Source organism: Xiphophorus maculatus, chromosome 14 (assembly GCF_002775205.1).
Source record: "Xiphophorus maculatus strain JP 163 A chromosome 14, X_maculatus-5.0-male, whole genome shotgun sequence".
Taxonomy (NCBI): Eukaryota; Metazoa; Chordata; class Actinopteri; order Cyprinodontiformes; family Poeciliidae; genus Xiphophorus; species Xiphophorus maculatus.
In genome coordinates this window covers 24,649,850-24,667,430 of record NC_036456.1, presented here as the reverse complement: position 1 = coordinate 24,667,430, position 17,581 = coordinate 24,649,850, and the positions used below count along the sequence as shown (strand labels likewise).

General features: G+C 39.0%; 1 long non-coding RNA gene across 1 annotated transcript; it reads right to left on the bottom strand.

Moving 5' to 3' along the window:
* Nucleotides 1–12,783: 12,783 nt before the first annotated feature.
* Nucleotides 12,784–17,333, bottom strand: LOC111611219. Its single transcript, XR_002753938.1, has 3 exons — nt 17,267–17,333; nt 16,245–16,312; nt 12,784–13,051 (listed from the first exon to the last, which is right to left on the bottom strand). It is a non-coding gene; the product is annotated as an uncharacterized LOC111611219 (long non-coding RNA).
* Between the last annotated feature and the right edge of the window lie 248 nt (nt 17,334–17,581).

The window sequence follows — 17,581 nt, the reverse complement described above, 5'->3', positions numbered from 1 at the left end:
ATCAGTTGTGTGAAAAATGATTTGCAAAGAGCAAGAGAGGATCTACTGCTGCCCGACACTCTGAGAGCTGAGGAAGAAGGTTTCCAACAAAAACACATCACAGTTTCCCAAGAGAAGGAGGAAGACTCACAGAACCAAGTGGACCTGGTTAAAGTCTTTAGTCAAGAGGTTTCTTCAGAGGAGGAACTCTCAGGAGAACCTTTATCAGGTTCTTCCACGGATCCAGAATCCTCAGAAGAGACCGAGATCGCTGTAGAAACCGTCCTGGAGGATTTGGACAGTCTAGATACTAAAACCATGCAGGACGGTAAAAAGAAAAAGTCTAAAATTTCATCGTGGAAAAAAGTACGAAACTTTCTGCGATGGAAGAAGCCAAAAAAGAAACAAACGAGTGAAAACAATCAAGAACGTGTCTAAAGTTCTTGATTTTGATATTTAGAGAAGGAGAAAGACGCGCAGGAGACGAACCGAGGACTGCAATCAAATGCATGGAGGTTGTAGCCTCTGTGAACGGGGCGCCATGCCACGCTCCGTCAAGACCAAATTTAAAAAGTTTTTTCCCCATCGACAAACTAGAAAATAGATCCCTTCCCTACCCAATTGGAAAAAACGTGGGCAGCACGGTGGTGCAGCGGTTAGCGCTGCGTCTTCACACAAACCATCTGTGTGGAGTTTGCATGTTCTCCCCGTGTTTGCGTGGGTTTTCTCCGGGTGCTCCGGTTTCCCCCCACATCTCCTAAAACATGTAGGTCAGGTCAGTTGGTCACTGTAAATTGCCCCCAAAAGACTTTAAGAAACTCCAAACACATGTGCAGCTTTATTGTTAAACTTGTCAAATTAATTGGATTAGCCGTATGTTAGCCCTTTTCCCTTCGCTGTTTTAGCGCCGCAGCACTGGGCTCAATTTTTATAGCAACATATTGATTTAAGAATTAAAATGTTTTCTTTTAATAGTAATGATTTCTGTTCATTTTCACTGTACTTGTGCTTTTATGGTTTGTCCTTTAGTTTACCTTTTCTACTCACTTTTTATATTAAATTGCACTGAATTGTAGCTCATTAAACTGTTTAAACCTGTATTTTAAAAAGATTAGCAAAAGAATCATGCAGTGGCTGCTTTAGGGCGACTGTGGCTCAGTGGGTAGAGTGGTCGTCTTGTGACAAGAAGGTTGTTAGTTCGATTCCAGCTTCCTCAGCCACATGTTGAGCTGCCCCGGGGCGGGGCACTTAGCGGCAAGTTGCCCCCTGACCTGCATGTCGATGTGAATGTGACTGTAGTGTGAAGCGCTTTGAGTGGTCAACATGACTAGCAAGGCACGACACAAGTTCAGTCCATTCACCTGTTTTTCTTTGATAAATCCTGTTTTTCTTTTTATACCAAACATAAAAAAGTTGATTTAACAGGTTTGGATTCTTCAGGTTCCAGGTGTTAAATGAAGATTAGAGTTTAATCTGTACATAATATTAGACGATAATTGTAATCATAATTTAATACTCCGGACCATGAAGAAGCCCAAGCTTGTTTTATCTGGTTTGTTTGTTATAAGAAAAAAACAGGTTTTATCAAAAATAAAAGTTACTGTGTGATCTTTCTGTTAGTCTTTATTTAGAAATACAGATTCAAGATGATATAAGAAACTTAACAAAAAGTGCAATTTAACATGAAAAACTGTAGAAAAGGTAAAAAGAAGAACAATCCATGAAAGTATGAAAACAGAGAACTTAATCAGAAATCATTTCCACTACAGGAAGAAATCAATTCTTAGATGAATATTTTGTAATAAATATGAAGCTTTTGTGTTGTTGAGCTTATGTTCTGTCTGCTTGTATAAAAGAGAAGGAAAGGGGGCTCAGAAATGAATAATTCAGTTATATTTGTAACCAGATTTATAGTAAAACTGTAAATTATGTTTTGTTTAGGACGTTACTTCTAGGTTTTGTTTGTCAACCTGGGTTTAATTCCCAGTCCTGCAGAATCTGCTGCATGTCATTTCCTTCTCTCTCCTCCCAGTTTCCTGTTCAGCCTGTTAAATAACGGCCTAAAAAACTTTATTAGAGCCTAAAAATCCTTTTTTAAAAACTAAAAAGATACATTTCACCTCACAACTGGACCAAAGGTCAGAATTTGCTTCCCACCACATTGAGTTTGTTTCCTCATCTTAAAAAACAACTTTCTTCCTCTGTCTCATTTTCTCTCTGTCTTACATAATTAACATGTTACTTCATATTTAACCCCCCCCACACACACCCACACATTTACACGTCCCCTCCATGGGCTGCCACCTTATCGTGGTGGGGGGGTTTGAGTGTCCCAGTGATCCTAGGAGTCTTGCTGTCGGGGCTTCATGCCTCTGGTTGGGCCACCCAATGCAGACAGGTCCAAGGTGAGGAACCAGACCAAGTGCAGCCCAAAGATCCCTTATGATGAAAACGACCATTGGAAACAGTGGTTCTGCTCGCCCGTACATGAGGTCCCACCCTGGAGCCAGGCCTGGGGGTGGGGCACGTTGGGGAGCCCCTGGTGGCCGGGCTTTAACCCATAGAGCCCAGCCGGGCTCAGCCCGAAAAGAGCCCATGGGCTCTGGCTAGAAATAGTCGGACTCGGGGCGTGCTGTGGTGGCACAGAGGGTTAGCATGCACCATGTTTGGAGGCCTTAGTCCTGGAAACGGACGTTGAGGGTTCGACGACCCTTGCTGCATGTCTTTCCCCCTCTCCTCGCCCTCATTTCCACTCAAAGGAGAAACCATTGAGTGGAAATGAGTCTGGATGGAAAAATGTCTTTATGCCATCAGTTTGGAGCAAATGTCAGAGTTTCTCTGGATTCATATTCTCTGATTCTTTAATTGTTTATTCTGAACGTCTTTACTGAACGTCTCTGAGGATTCAGTCACATTTAATCACAGGCTGACCTGAACATCCAACACTGTATTAACTCTTTATTTCCTCATCCTGGATCCAGATGTTGAACCTGAAGCTGCTTCGATTGGAGGAGAAATCCTCAGAAGAAGGAGGATAAAAAGTTTGATGTGAAGCTGCAGAGTGAAACACAGAGGAAGAGGAGGAGCTGCTGTGCTCAGGTGGAGACATATAATAAATAGATAATAATAATAATAAAATCTGGAGACAATTTAGAAACAAACATCAGAGATGTTTTATAATCCACCAGTATGAACCGCCTTCATGCTTCAGCTTTTTAATTCTCAACAGGATCTGAAAGGAGCAAAAACACAACTTAGAAGCTGCAATGTGTGGTTTTCTCTACATGGTGGCGCTCTAAGCTCTGACTAAAAGCTGCTCAGCAGTGAAAGTTAGTATTTCTGTGGCACCCGAGTGGTGTACCTACGTGGTGAACGATTAGGACTGATCTGTGTCTCCTTGGGGCCAAACAAACTGGTCCAAGCAGTGACCTCTGTGGTACTCCATGTCTAGCTGTGGTTTGTGAGGAAATAATTTATTCAAACTGCAATTTTTCAAATATAAATATAAATTAAACTTGCCTGGTGCTGTTTGCTCGATCCCTACAGCACAAAGCATAAAGAGATTGTTGTGATATACTGGATCAAAACCAGTACACAAGTCTGTACTGGACAGTCACAAAGATCTAACAGAACCAGTACTGTCCATTATCTTGGGTCAGAGTATCATTGGTGTTTTTGTGTTCTGAAACGGGCCTACAGTGGCACAAAACTAGTGCAAGGAAAATTAAAATAGATTCACAGATAGATCAACACAAGTACATGCAGCTTCAGTGTTTTGGTTTGTTTTTTGTTTGGATCTGGCTGCAGACTGGCTTTGACAAAATGGCCGCTCTGCTTCCTGCTTCATCTTAAACTCTGTGGTTACATTTGTACAGGCAAAGCATTTCAGATCTGTGAGAATATATTGAATTGGGTTTGAATAATATATCTGAAAGAAATGCAACAATATTTTTAAAGGGTTTTTATTTTCAAGAATCAAAATTTCTCAGCTCATATTTTACAACATGCAAAAACATTTATTATCGTAATACAACAGACAATGTTTTAGTGTTTTAGAAAGCATTAGAAACAAAAAAAGAAAAATACCAATCATTTATCTAATATATATACTGTATATATACAGTATATGTATTGTTTTAGATGAACATGTGTGACGTAGTGTTACCTAGTGTGACGAAGCTACCAGTCAGTTTTCAGAAGCACATGCTCACACTCTGTTTCATACCACTATACAAACTTATTAATACTTGAACTAATTCTCAATTTATTTTCCTGGAAGATGATTATTTTACTAGTTTAGCATTTTAGTTAGTTAGTCTAACAAACTTAGAAAAAAGGAGCAGATTACATAAAGTGACTCTAAATTTAAATGTCCCAGATCAAACAGATCCAAATGTCCAGCGCGACCCACATTTGGAGGCCTTGAGTCCTCAATGCGACCGTTGCGGGTTCGACTCCCGGACCCGACGACGTTTGCCGCATGTCTTCCCCCCTCTCCTGTCAGCCTACTGTCATTTAAGGGACACTAGAGCCCACAAAAGACCCCCTGGAGGGGTAAAAAAAAAGAAAAAAAGTGTGAGCATTAAAAATAAGATTCACTGACAGAAATTAAATTAAAAACCTTTTGTAGGAACAAGCTGGGGATCCAGTCTGTCAACTTTTGAATATATTATAAAATACTTTTCAAGACAAATCAGTTTTCAAAAGCTGAGTAAAAGACTCTAAACTACAGAAACAGTTATGGACATAAAATGTTCTTTTTTAACTTACATGATTCTTCATCCTGTTTTTATCTCAAGAAAAGATAATTAAATCTTTGATCTAATATGAAGATTTGCTTTTGGGTTTAATGCATACAGTTTTTTCATTATTATTCACAGTTCTATACATGTAACAGTTTTCATACCATAAGTAATTGAGGAGATTTCAGGTCAGAATGATGAATTCAGACACTTTGGTTTGGTTGTTCCAGGTCCTGTAAAGGTTTTTCTTCAGCTCCATCTCTTGATTTGCCATTTCCTCTGCGATCTATGAAACACAAAACAAAATGTTTTCAATAAAATCATCTTCTTCTGACTGTTTGATATCCCAAAGTTACATTATTATTAAGATGGCTTGAATAAAAACAGAATTCTGTCATTTTTAGTTTTTCAAAAGAAAATTATCATCAATCAGCAAAAAATAAAGTAAAGCAGTAAAGTTTTGACTTTTTCTGAAATTATTTCTTTTATTTGTTTCCAGATGCTTGTTGACAAAAATGAGACAATCCAGAAACCAAAGCATATTAAAATAAAAATGTAAACATAGTCATATTAAATTGAATATGTAATGTATATTCAGATGAGGCTTGTCAGATTAAAAGAACCTTTTAAATATAACTTTCATTAAGGTAGAAGAGACGTCTTTCATTAAGCTCTAGTTTCTTTTTTTAATTGGTCTGATGTAATTATAATCTTAAACATGTTTTAATTGGCTATAAGCTTCTCTGTTGAAGAAAACACAACAAGGAAGAGAAAATCTGAGTTATGTGTTTGCAATTTTTAATAGATTTATTTATAGCATTTTATGAATGAATGTTGTTGGATTTTGTTTTCTTGATTCTTGGCTGTTTTTCTTTAGTGTTGTCCAGATCCGGGGCCACAGGTTGGTCACCTCTGGTCTAAACCTGCATATCACTGTTCAGGTCAGTGGGAAAGCTGGTGAGCCAGGAGTAAACCAGTCAGGTCACCAGTTCATTGCTGCTACATCAAATTATCTAGTCAGTCAGATTCAGTCACCAACAAGGAAGTTCAGTTTCCTGGTTTGATGCTCAGCTGTGATGTTCAGTGACTGCAGTCCTGCTTAGTTTATCAATGAGCAGGAAAATAAAAAAGTAAATAATTAATATAAGTTAATTATTATAAATTGTTCCATTTCCATACCTCCATCATTTCTCCCTTGTTCATTTTGAGAGTTGTTGTTCCAGCATGGAAAAACTGTACACAACAGAAATTAGACAACAGTGAATATTTAGCTTAACAATATAAATGAGTGACAATATTTAATTCTCCTTAACACTTTTTGTCTGGTAAAAATGTTTCATCAACCTGGGCAGGCAGAAAGGCTACAATAAACAACAAAGACCTGAAAGAGAAAAAAGTTACTCATAATAATTTGGTTTCTTGTTTTTCTTTTCTTTTCAGACAAACACCAACAGATATTGGTAAATATGTGAAAACTGCATAACTTTTCTTACACATGTTTATCCAGACAGCTCCATGTTTCTGAGTTTTACTTCTCTTCAGCTTCAGATCAGTTTTTGCAAACTATTAAAAACTATAATTTTCTATCAATTGGAAATATGCATTTATGGAGAGAATCATTAATTCACCGAAATCCTGCAAGACTTACAAAGACAATGACTGACTTACTTTGTTTACCTCTGTGGCGACGTACAACACAGTATGTGATGAAGATGAGGATGATGAGTGCTCCAACAACAACACCAACAACAACACCAACAATAACTCCAGGTTCAGGTCCTGTAACAAAAAAACAGGTTTTTAAAATTCCGCTTTTGAATATTTTGAATTCAATTTTGCATATTTTTGTTTTATTAATGAGATCAAAGTTGTGATTTATCCACAAGTAAAATACTAATTTATTCAAGACAGTTATTCACTTATTGTCTGAGTAAAGATAGAAACATTGATTGACTGAAGTTATTTAAAGTATTTCCAGTCATGCTGACCTCTCAAAGCGCTCCACACTGCAGACACATTCACCCATTCTCTCTCTCTAACACACACACACACACACACAGTTATACACCAACATGCAGATCAAAAGGTATTTAGCAGTTATCTGCTTTGCCCAACTGCACATCAACATGTGACAATAGGAAAAGCTGGAAGACAAATATTCAACCCAAAGAGCCAAAATCACTGCAGGTAACAAAGAAAGTCTAAAACTAAGTCAGAGTTCCAGTAACCACTGGTTATCTAGTTAAACATATTTACCTCCAGGAACAGTCAAGTTGTCTTGGGCTCCATTTTTACCTGCTGAGGAATTACATTGAGTGTTATAGACATCAATATATTTATCTGGTTTGTCTTAAATTAACTTAAATTATCAAGGATTCTTGTTATTTGTTGATGAATGTATTTTATTCAGTTATTCAAACTTTTCAGTTGGTTTAAATCCTTTTATAATTTAATTATTTAATCATCTTAGAGATATAAGATGTTTTTTCTAAAAAAAAGAAACATCTTATTTCTAAAAACTATCACTATGTCCTGACAGCATAACATGAGACACTCTGTGAAAACATCCAGCTCCACTGCTCTATGGTCCTACTACGATCTGCAGAAATACACTGCTCTGTCAGAAACAACCAATCAGAGCCATGAGGAAGGTTATAGCGCTAACAATCACTTTGTGTATACGCTGCACAAACCCTCCTACTTTCTCTCTGCTTTGTTACAGCTGGTTCACCACAGGGATGCTTGATATGAAAGCTCAGCTAGTTAGCATGACTATCGATGATGGTGGATAAACTGTTTCTGTAACAATAAGGATCGCACCAACCCACTACAGATCGGTGCTGCCTGTGGTGCTACTGTCACGACTTCCCACAGACAGACACCTGATGGATTCCAGTTTCACCAGTGGACTATAGGAACTGCATCCCCAGCATTCATAGCTTAATGTGGTTTAAGTGTCTGAATAACTTGATTCCTATCAAGTCATAAAACAGGCAGAAGACAAAAGCTCTTGACTTTAATTAACAATTAATCAAAGTTTATGTTTGGCCTCATTTTTTCACCCATTTGGTGGAAAAATGTCACCACTAAAATTTTACATATTCCACCAAAAATGGGTAAAAATCTTTGGGGACAAAATACCTTTGGATGTAGTTTTACTCTATCATGCTATTTACTTTTATTTGAGTAAAATGTCTTGCTACTCCACCCTTTGAGTAACTTCACTAAATGAAAAACAAACATGTTTTAACCAAAAACACAACAGACAGACCTAAAGGCCTTAAGCCTGCATTAGTATAAAAGGTTTTTTTCTTTAAAATACTCAATACTTAATATATACATTTGAACATGGCCTCATATTCTTGTCTGTCTGATGACACTTTAAAAATATTAAAATCAGGTGGACAGTAACTTGGTACTTTAGTCGCATTGTTACAAAATACTGTTTTACTTTTACTTAATTAAAGCTTAATACATTTCTTGGACAGTTAATTTTTACTTCTACTTGAGTAAAGATTGGTGAGATGCACAAAACGAGCACAAACACAAAAACTTTAGCATAAAACTCATAGCATGAAATGTAGCAGTAATACAACAATAAAGATTATTTTATGCACTTTTACAAAGTAAACTTGCTATTTCCTTTAAATCTTTATTTGAAATGTTAAGATTTCTGTGTTGTACCACAGAAATCTTAACTTGCTTGAAAAGGAGTAGAAAGAAATAAGAAACTTATGAACTTCTACCCCAAAAACTCACACAATATTTTCAGATGGATCCTCATTAATAAATGAATAAATAAAATAAACAGGTTAATTAATTTTTATTTGGGTTTAGATATGTCTAAATCCAAACATCCATAGCCACACATTCATATGTTTCAGCCTCAATGTACACATTAGTGCTAACTCTCTCTCATATTTCTACATCTTGTGAAAATGACCTACTTATTTACTTTTAAATTGTAATAAATTTTGACTTTGTTTTAACTCCTCATTTAACTTGTTCATAACTTTACCCCATGAATTGAAATAAAAAAGCTTTTTCTACAAATCCTTAAGTTTGAGTTCCCCCTTAAGTACCGGTAATATCCCCATCTCTTTCAGAAAACAGGCTCTCTATGAGCTCAGGCTGAACTTTATTAGATGTGTGAGGGACCAGTTGCTGGGGACTTTAGACCAAGGAATCCCCCAAAACCCTCTTCCATTAAAATATGATTCTATTTTCTTTCCTATGAATATTTTGTTTTGCTATTATAAAGCTCTGTGTTTCATTGTCCATGTTAAGCTGAACATTCATAAATATGTTGGTAATTATTCTGGCTGAGAGTGAAATGAGTTTAGAAAGGGATCAGTTTTGAACAGGCGCTTAGGGCAGCCTTGGGTCCTAAGTTTCTGTGCTGAAGAAGCTCAGTAGAACATAGCAGCCATAGTTTGACGCACGTCGGATTTATGAATGTTGTTTGTATTTTCAGTAAAAAATGAAACTAAAGAAAATTTACAACCACCGCATGTCTCGACATCACTATTGTTTGAGTGGGCAACAGATGCCTTAAACATGATTTGAGTCATTTTAAATTAAAGCTCTTCAAATTTAAGGATTCTAGATTTTAATACTAACGGGTTTGTTTGCTCATAATAACCAACATTATGGATGATTCTAACGGCTCGTTTCTGTAGGATATTTAGTGGCTGTAAAGAGCTTTTGCAATAATTCCCCACACCTCTGAACAATATGTTAAATATGGCAAAATCAGAGAGTTATATAGAATAACTCTACATTATATTATTCTGTTATTCAGAACATGTCTAGCTTTAGCCAGGATTGATTTGCTCCTGCTTAGTTTATTCTGTAAATGTTTAATATGATATTTAGACTTAGACTTAGACTAACTTTATTGTCATTTTGCATGCACAGTGTGTATACAGAACGAAATTTCGTTGCATACGGCTCAGGACAATGTTTTGAGCTTCCAATGTTGTGAGGTTACTCCAGAATAAAATAAAATACAGTATAAAATATGAATATAAATATAAATATAGAATATAAAGTGCAGTAATGACAGTAAAATATAAGTTATTTAGCTCTGTACATGTGCAAGGTATAAAGTGGAGACCAGATTTTAAGTGCAGTCCAGTTAAGAGTTCAGCAGTCTGATGGCAAGTAGGAAAAAGCTGTTTCGGAACCTGGTGGACCTGCACCGGATGCTGCGGAACCTCTTTCCAGAGGGCAGCAGGGAGAACAGTCCATGGTGGGGGTGTGAGGGGTCACTGATGATGTTTCGGCCTCGGGACACGCAGCACTGGGATGAAATGTCCTGAATGGAGGGAAGGGGGGCCCCGATGATCCTCTCTGCTGTCCGCACCACTCTCCTCACGTTCTTCCAGTCGGAGGCGCTGCAGCCTCCACACCACACAGAGAGGCAGCTGGTCAGAATGCTCTCTGTGGTGCTTCTGTAGAACGTCTTGAGGATGGGCGGGGGCAGGTGTGCTCTTCTCATCCTCCGCAGGAATACAAGCGTTTCTGTGCTCTCTTGACCAGAGACGTGGTGTTCCCAGTCCAGGTGAGGTCGTTAGTGATGTGCACCCCCAGGAATTTGGTGCTGCTGACCACCTCCACAGCCGAGCTGTTGATGAGCAGCGGAGCGTGGCTGGGCCGGTTCTTCCTGAAGTTGACGATCATCTCCTTTGTCTTGTCAACGTTCAGGATCAGGCTGTTGTCTCTGCACCAGTCCACCAGCTGCTCCACCTCCTCTCTGTAGTCCAGGTCGTTGTCGTCTCTGATGAGGCCCACCACCGTTGTGTCGCCCGCGAACTTCTCGATGTGGTTGGTGGCGAACCTGGGGGCACAGTCGTGTGTCATCAGAGTGAACAGCAGAGGGCTCAGGACGCAGCCCTGAGGGGAGCCTGTGCTGAGGGTGATGACATCGGAGGTGTGTTGTCCGATCCGGAGTGACTGAGGTCTGTCGGTGAGGAAGTCTAGCAGCCAGTTGCGCAGGGGGGTGCTGAAGCCCAGGTGTCCCAGTTTTCCTGCCTGTGGGATGATTGTGTTGAACGCTGAGCTGAAGTCCAGGAACAACATCCGCACATGAGTGTTCTTCTTCTCCAGGTGAGCCAGGCTCAGGTGTAGGGCGGAGGAGATAGCGTCCTCAGTGGAGCGGTTTCGGCGGTAGGCAAACTGGAACGGGTCGAATGTGGAGGGGAGTCTGGAGACGATGTGTTCTTTTACCAGCCTTTCAAAGCACTTCATCATGATGGGAGTCAGTGCCACAGGCCGGTAATCGTTGAAAGAGGTGACTTGAGGTTTCTTTGGCACCGGAATGATGGAGGCAGTTTTGAGACAGGCTGGCACTGTGGCTTGGTCCAGTGAGGTGTTAAAAATGTCTGTTAGGACACCAGCCAGCTGACCTGCACATTCCCTGAACACCCGCCCAGGTATGTTGTCGGGGCCTGGGGCCTTCCGTGGGTTGACTCTTTTCAGAGTCTTCAACACATCGGCTGTGTCCAGGCAGAGTGCCTCTTCTTCCTGGTGGGGAACAGTTTTCTTTGCCGGAGTACTGTTCAGTGCCTCGAACCTCCCAAAGAAGTTATTGAGTCCATTTAGAAAGTCAGCATCAACTTCACCCACTGGGGGGGAGGATGGATTGTAATCTGTGATCGCCTTTATGCCTTGCCACATACCTCTGGTGTTGCTGGTGTCGTGGAAGAACTCCTGTATTTTTCGACTGTGGGTTCGCTTTGCTAACCTGATAGCACGGTTCAAGTTGGCTCTCGCTGTCCTCAGTGCCTCCTTGTCGCCAGACTTGAAGGCTGAGTTCCGTGCTTTTAGCATTTCACGTACCTCCTTAGTCATCCAGGGTTTTTGGTTGGCCCGGGTGATAATGTTCTTAGTGATGCTGACGTCCTCTGTGCACTTGTTGATGTAGGCTGACACCGTCATGGCGTACTCATCGATGTTGATCTGGTCGTTGTAAGTCGTTCCAACTGACTTTGTCATCTATTATTACACTGAGAAACTTATTAACATAAAGCCTGTCTAGAGTTACACCTTCTATCTGAACTAGAATTTTAGTATTTTTGTAGCAGTTTCCAAAAACCATGATTTTAGTCTTGTCCAAATTTAGTGATAATTTGTTATTGTCAAACCATTTCTTTAATTTACTGATTTCTATGGAAAGAAGTTGTAAGTTTTCACCAGAGACTAGAATATTTGTGTCGTCAACAAATTACACAAATTTAATACATTAGACATTTTGCTTATGTCATTTATATACAAATTAAATAAAACTGGTCTCAGTACTGACCCTTGAGGTACTCCACACAAAAACGTAGTTCTGGACTGGACTACAATTTCTGGGTCCTCTAACCAGAGCTGGCCCGAGGTAATGGACCGAGAGGGTCAGAACCCTCATAGCTAAATATGTTTCTGATGATGATATATGCTGGCACAGAAACTGTAACTAATTTATCCCTTGAACCAATTAAATGTTTTAACTTCACAGTTTCACTTTAATAATGAAATAAAATTAAGATGTTGAACTTTTGTCTTCAGCAGTATTGTGATAGAATCACAGTTTTCATCTATTAGATCAGCTGACTTCCCAGGTGAATTTGATCTAGAATCACCACTCTATGTTGAGGTCAACTTACTGACCTCTAGTGCTTAGAGATGTGATCAAACATAAGCTTTAATAAAGAGAGGCTAAAGCATTTCACTAATAAACAATTCCTATTTATACTCAAAGACCTAAAAAGTTCAAAGAAAGTTAAAAAAAAACAAACTCTGACCAAATGACTCACCAGTAACGTAAAGTCGACAGATAGCATTGCTGGAACCATCTTCAGTTTTCACGTCACACACATACAGACCAGAGTCTTCAGTCCTCAGTCTGGACACATGGAGTCTGATTCGTCCTTCACTGAGGACGTCTTTGTCACTCTGGACTCGTCCTGAAAACTGTTCATCCTGAGACTCTGGAAACTCAACACCTTCATGGACCTGATAGAGAATCAATTCTTTATGAGAAGCCACCAAGCTGCAGTAGATGAACAGATCCCTCCAGGTTCCCTGAGTCTTGGTGGTGAAGGTCCACTCCAGAGTGATGCTGTGGTTCTCCTCTGCCTGATAGCTGCTCTGTGTCACATTCACTACAAATGTTGCTGCTGAGGAGACAGAGAGGGAAAGAGAGGAGCAGACACACTGAGAACTGGAACATGGGAGTCTTTCAGCTCCATCTAGAGAGCTTTCTGTCACAAAGACAAGATGGAGACTGACCACAGAGACATGAGCTGAGGATGAGGAGCAGCAGGATCCTGGAGATCATCTTCATCCTTAGAGAGGAAGAGGAGGAGAGGCAGCAGAACATCAGGAACATAATCACTAACAATACAAGGAACAACTGGATTCATAACTCAGCCTGACTTCATTTAGATCATACTTATCTCATGGCATAAACAAATAAAGATCAGTAGCTGTTCTATTACAGGATTTTATCAATCACAGCACAAATCATCTCTCTCCTCTAAAACATTTGCTGGTCTTTCTTTTTGTCTTCTTGTCGATGCATTCCTCCTCTGGGAGCCAGCACGGTCAGCAGGGTCAGCAGAGTAACTGAGTAACGGTTTACATGAAGGCAATTCCTAACTCTCTTCATTGATGACGTGAGAGACGGGGCCTCCCTTTCTGTCTCCTCTCCAGGGGCCTCATGTATAAAAGTGCTCAGTTTTCACAAAACATTTGCGGACAAATTTAGAAAAGTGCAGTGCAGAAAATAATTCTGGTGTATAAAGCCATATGGACGCACATTCCTGCGGACCTTTCGTTTATAAATCCCAATTTGCGGAAAATAGAGCGCAGCTACTGCTCCGCCCTGTTGCCACCCATAAATACATATATAGATTAGTATAAATGCCCAGAAGGCTGTCACCATGTGTCCCAGTAACCGTGACAACAGTCCTTACTTGTAGCAATATAAGCATTTATAATACTGATAATTATATATTTTATTTAATAGGTGCTGTCAAGGCACATAAGGCCACTTCACAAAAAATAAAAGTAATAAATTTTAAAGACAATATTCCAAATAGGAAAATATTTATGCAAACTTTCACGCCACCTTCCTTTTTATACATGCTGACTTGTGCTTACATATGGTTTATTTATATATGAGGCCCCAGTTTCTAGAGTTTCAATGTTTCTAGAGGTCATCAAAGGTCAACCAGCCTCCCCACCTTCATAAAATCAAACAAAATTGGTGTCAATCAACTCGGCTACGTTTGTGCAGCAAAAACTGATATTCATTGACCTTTGATGACCTCTAGAAACATTTCTTTATATCTTTAAAATGATAGCAGCACAAACGAAAAATGTTGCTGCACAAACCAGCACAAACGTTTGACACCAATTTTTTCTGATTTGAAGAAGGTGGGGGGCCAACTTCAGGTCTGTGATGAAGTAGTTCTGTTAATCTGACACATCATCACACCTCCACCACCGTGCCTCACACTGGGAGGGGTTGGGCTGCTGAGGATTTTTACTGCCTGTTTCCTTTAGGAAACTGTCAAGGAAACCAAGATCATCCCATTTCCCCATGCTGAAGATTTAAGTTTTACAGTAATAATAAATAAAGTTATCTTTAAAATGAATCACTTAAGTGACATCTAGGCCCAACAGTAGACTTAAATGTCAATAAAATAAATCTGCTTTGTGTTGTTTTTGTCTCCTGCAAACTTTGCTTTAATTCTACGTCTTTTTTCTATCTAATCATAATAAATCATAGTCAGTCAGAAAGAGTCATGAAACAGGAAGAGCAGGTTTCCTGGACAAAGAGGAAGTAACTTGAAATGGTGTAAAAAGCTGTAACTGCAATTAAACATCACTGATATGTTGGAGGTAGATGGTAGGTGAAAGGGTTAAGGGAAAAAGGGGAACTAACAGGAGAGCAGAAATGATCAACGCCTTATTTGGAAGCAGGTTATTGAACAACGTAAACGTTTCAGAGAAAAGGTTGTGCAGGCAATGGACATAGCAGGTTGATCAACCCTGAGACATTAGCACAGACATCAGGACATAATGTCTGTAAGACAGTGATGGATATGAGATCATCTGTCCAAGCAGACAGCCAATGAAACAAGCACAGCATCAGTGCTAGCCAATGCAAACGCACCAAAAGGGGGATAAACCCTATAAAAGGTGGGAGCAAAAGAGGAATCTTTGGTAGGATCCTCCAGGCAGCTGCGAGCCAAGATCGAGATGGACAAAGAACTCTGCAGCTGAAGAAGAGCCGGGGCCACAGAGCTGAAGACTGTCCTGCACATGGGGACCAACCGGTCAGGTCCACAACCTGTGGCTTCAAATCGCACTTCTCTCATCAGCTGGGTTCAGACCCCAAAGACAAAGGCAAAGAAGAAGAACTGGTGCCTTCCTTCCTGCCAGCACCAAGTCCTGTGTGACCTCAGCATCCATGCGGAGAAGAAGCTCATCAGACCTACAGAGATCCCTGCCTTCATCGATCAACTTCCTCCTCCTGCTGCAGCACCTTCATCATCATCAGGCCAGGTCTGGGGTTCGAAATGCCAAACAAAGGTTCCCTTTTTTAGTTCTCAGTGTTTCTCAGTATTAGGGAAAGACAGACTAGATGATTGATTTTACTTATTTGATTATTTCTGAATTAAGCTGTAGTGACCCTTGCAAAAATGCCTTACTAATAAAATATTTAGCATAAAGAAAATCTAAAAGATGTTGTGGACATTCAGTTAATGAGTCACCTTAAAGTTCTTTGATTGTTGTAAAATATCTCTGATGTTTGATTCTGGAGAGGAAAAAGTGGAAAATGTTTTTAGGTTGCTGGTAGCCCAAATGTAAAACAACATCCTTGGGACTCGCCGAGTCACTAAAACCTACCTGGTTCAATAACAAGAGCAAGTTGTAATTTAGAGAAGGAGCGACCGTTAACAGGTGAGCTCTGTGAAACTAGTTGGCTGCAAGCTGATCAGTCTGGCTAATTCACAGGGGGAAGAAGGTTGGGACACCTGGATGTAGGCCGTCAGAAACCAGGCGAATCGCTGCTCAAAACCAGCTTAAACAGAGTTTACTTCAGTTCTGGACAGGGTAAATCCCAGCAGATTTAGGAAACTCAATTAACCCGTTAGATGGAGAGCTGGTAGAATATGGCATGAGCAGCAGTGATGTGTCCAGTTCCTGTCCCCAGTGGACGGCTGTCCTGCATGTTTAGCTGGGTTTGGGTTCATCTTAAAATTAAACCTTAAATATCCAGGATTTGATGTTTCAGACGCTGTCGGACGATTTAAAACATTTTCTCGTGAAGCTTCAGGTAAAATTTTATTTCACGGCTCAGATGAAAAGTTCTGATCAAAAAACTGACAGGAAATAGATCCAGTGATATCAGATCTGCTAACTTAGAGTGTAATTATTCCTAAGGAAACCTGAGACGTCCTTCATGCTCTGAGTTAAAGTTCAGTTTAAAACATTCAGTCATATTTTCAGATAAAATGAGATTCTCACCCAGAGCAGCAGAACACAGAATCAGAACCAGCAGGAGAGAGGAGGTGGTCCAGTTCAGCATTGATGCTCTGTTAGAAATAATAAAACACATTAATTATAGACATTATTTCTCCAAGTCATCACATGCAGAGAACCGAAAATTGTACTCAAGTAGCAGTAGCACTACTTCAACATATTTTTACTCAAGAAAAAGTAAAATAGTATTTGGTAAAAACTCAACTCAAGTACTGAGAAACTGATCAAATTATCAATCATTTAATATTTTAAAATTACATCGTCAGACAGACCAAAATATGAAGTTTTGTGGAACTTTTGGTATTTTAAGGACAAAAATGACAATAATTTATATAAGTAACAATAAAATAACAAAATTAGGTAATATATATATATATATATATTTTTTTTTTTTCCAAATCAGTTTCTTTCCATAAAAAACTTATGAAACTTTAACAAAAACTGCAGGTGTGTGTCTGTGTTTGAATTCTTGGTTAAAACATGTTTGGTTTTCATTCAGTGGGTAGAAAATCCAGAGATTTTACTCAAGTTAGAAACATTTCAGAATAAAATTACTCAAGTAAAAATGATGGCGAACAAATAAAAACTCCTAAAAGTACATTTGTTCTAAAAAGTTACTCAAGTTAATGTAACAAGTTACTATTCACTCTGATCACATGATAATTATAGAGGTGTACTCATTTCAATATGGCGTCCAGATGAAGAACAAAACGGAGGATTATAAAATGTTTCACTTAGACTGATCTGATCTGCAGATGCTTAATTAGTTTAGCTTAAAGTTTAGTTTTAGTTTAAAAACTCATGCAGAAAACAAACGAGAAGCTGGTAATTAGTATAAAACTTTTAGTTTCAGTTTAGTTTCAGACCGAAACATCTTTGTTAACTGGGCGTTTCTGTAATAATCGCTATTACACAGAAACGGACGTTTTTTCAGCAAACATGACGCATAGAGAAGAAAATATGCATATATACATAGTAAATATTTAATAATTAAAAGCTGAAATGACCTTTGCACCGAAATCTTCATGAAAAAAAAGCAGCGCAGTCACGTAAAATAGGCCCGCATTACGAAAATCAACACATGGCGACAAATTCAGCTTTTAGTCAAAACCTCTACAGAGTTTATACCGTTGTTATTAATATAAAGATATGTTATGTAATAAGAAAAGAGCGAAACAAACTTGAACAGAAACATGAAGAATTGTACTAATATTGCTGCTAAAACTTTGTTCCAACATCAACTAAACCTTCCTTTAATGTGTGAATTTTCTAAACTATTTAAATCTGCAAACATGAATAAAAACGGACCTTTTCAGATTTTC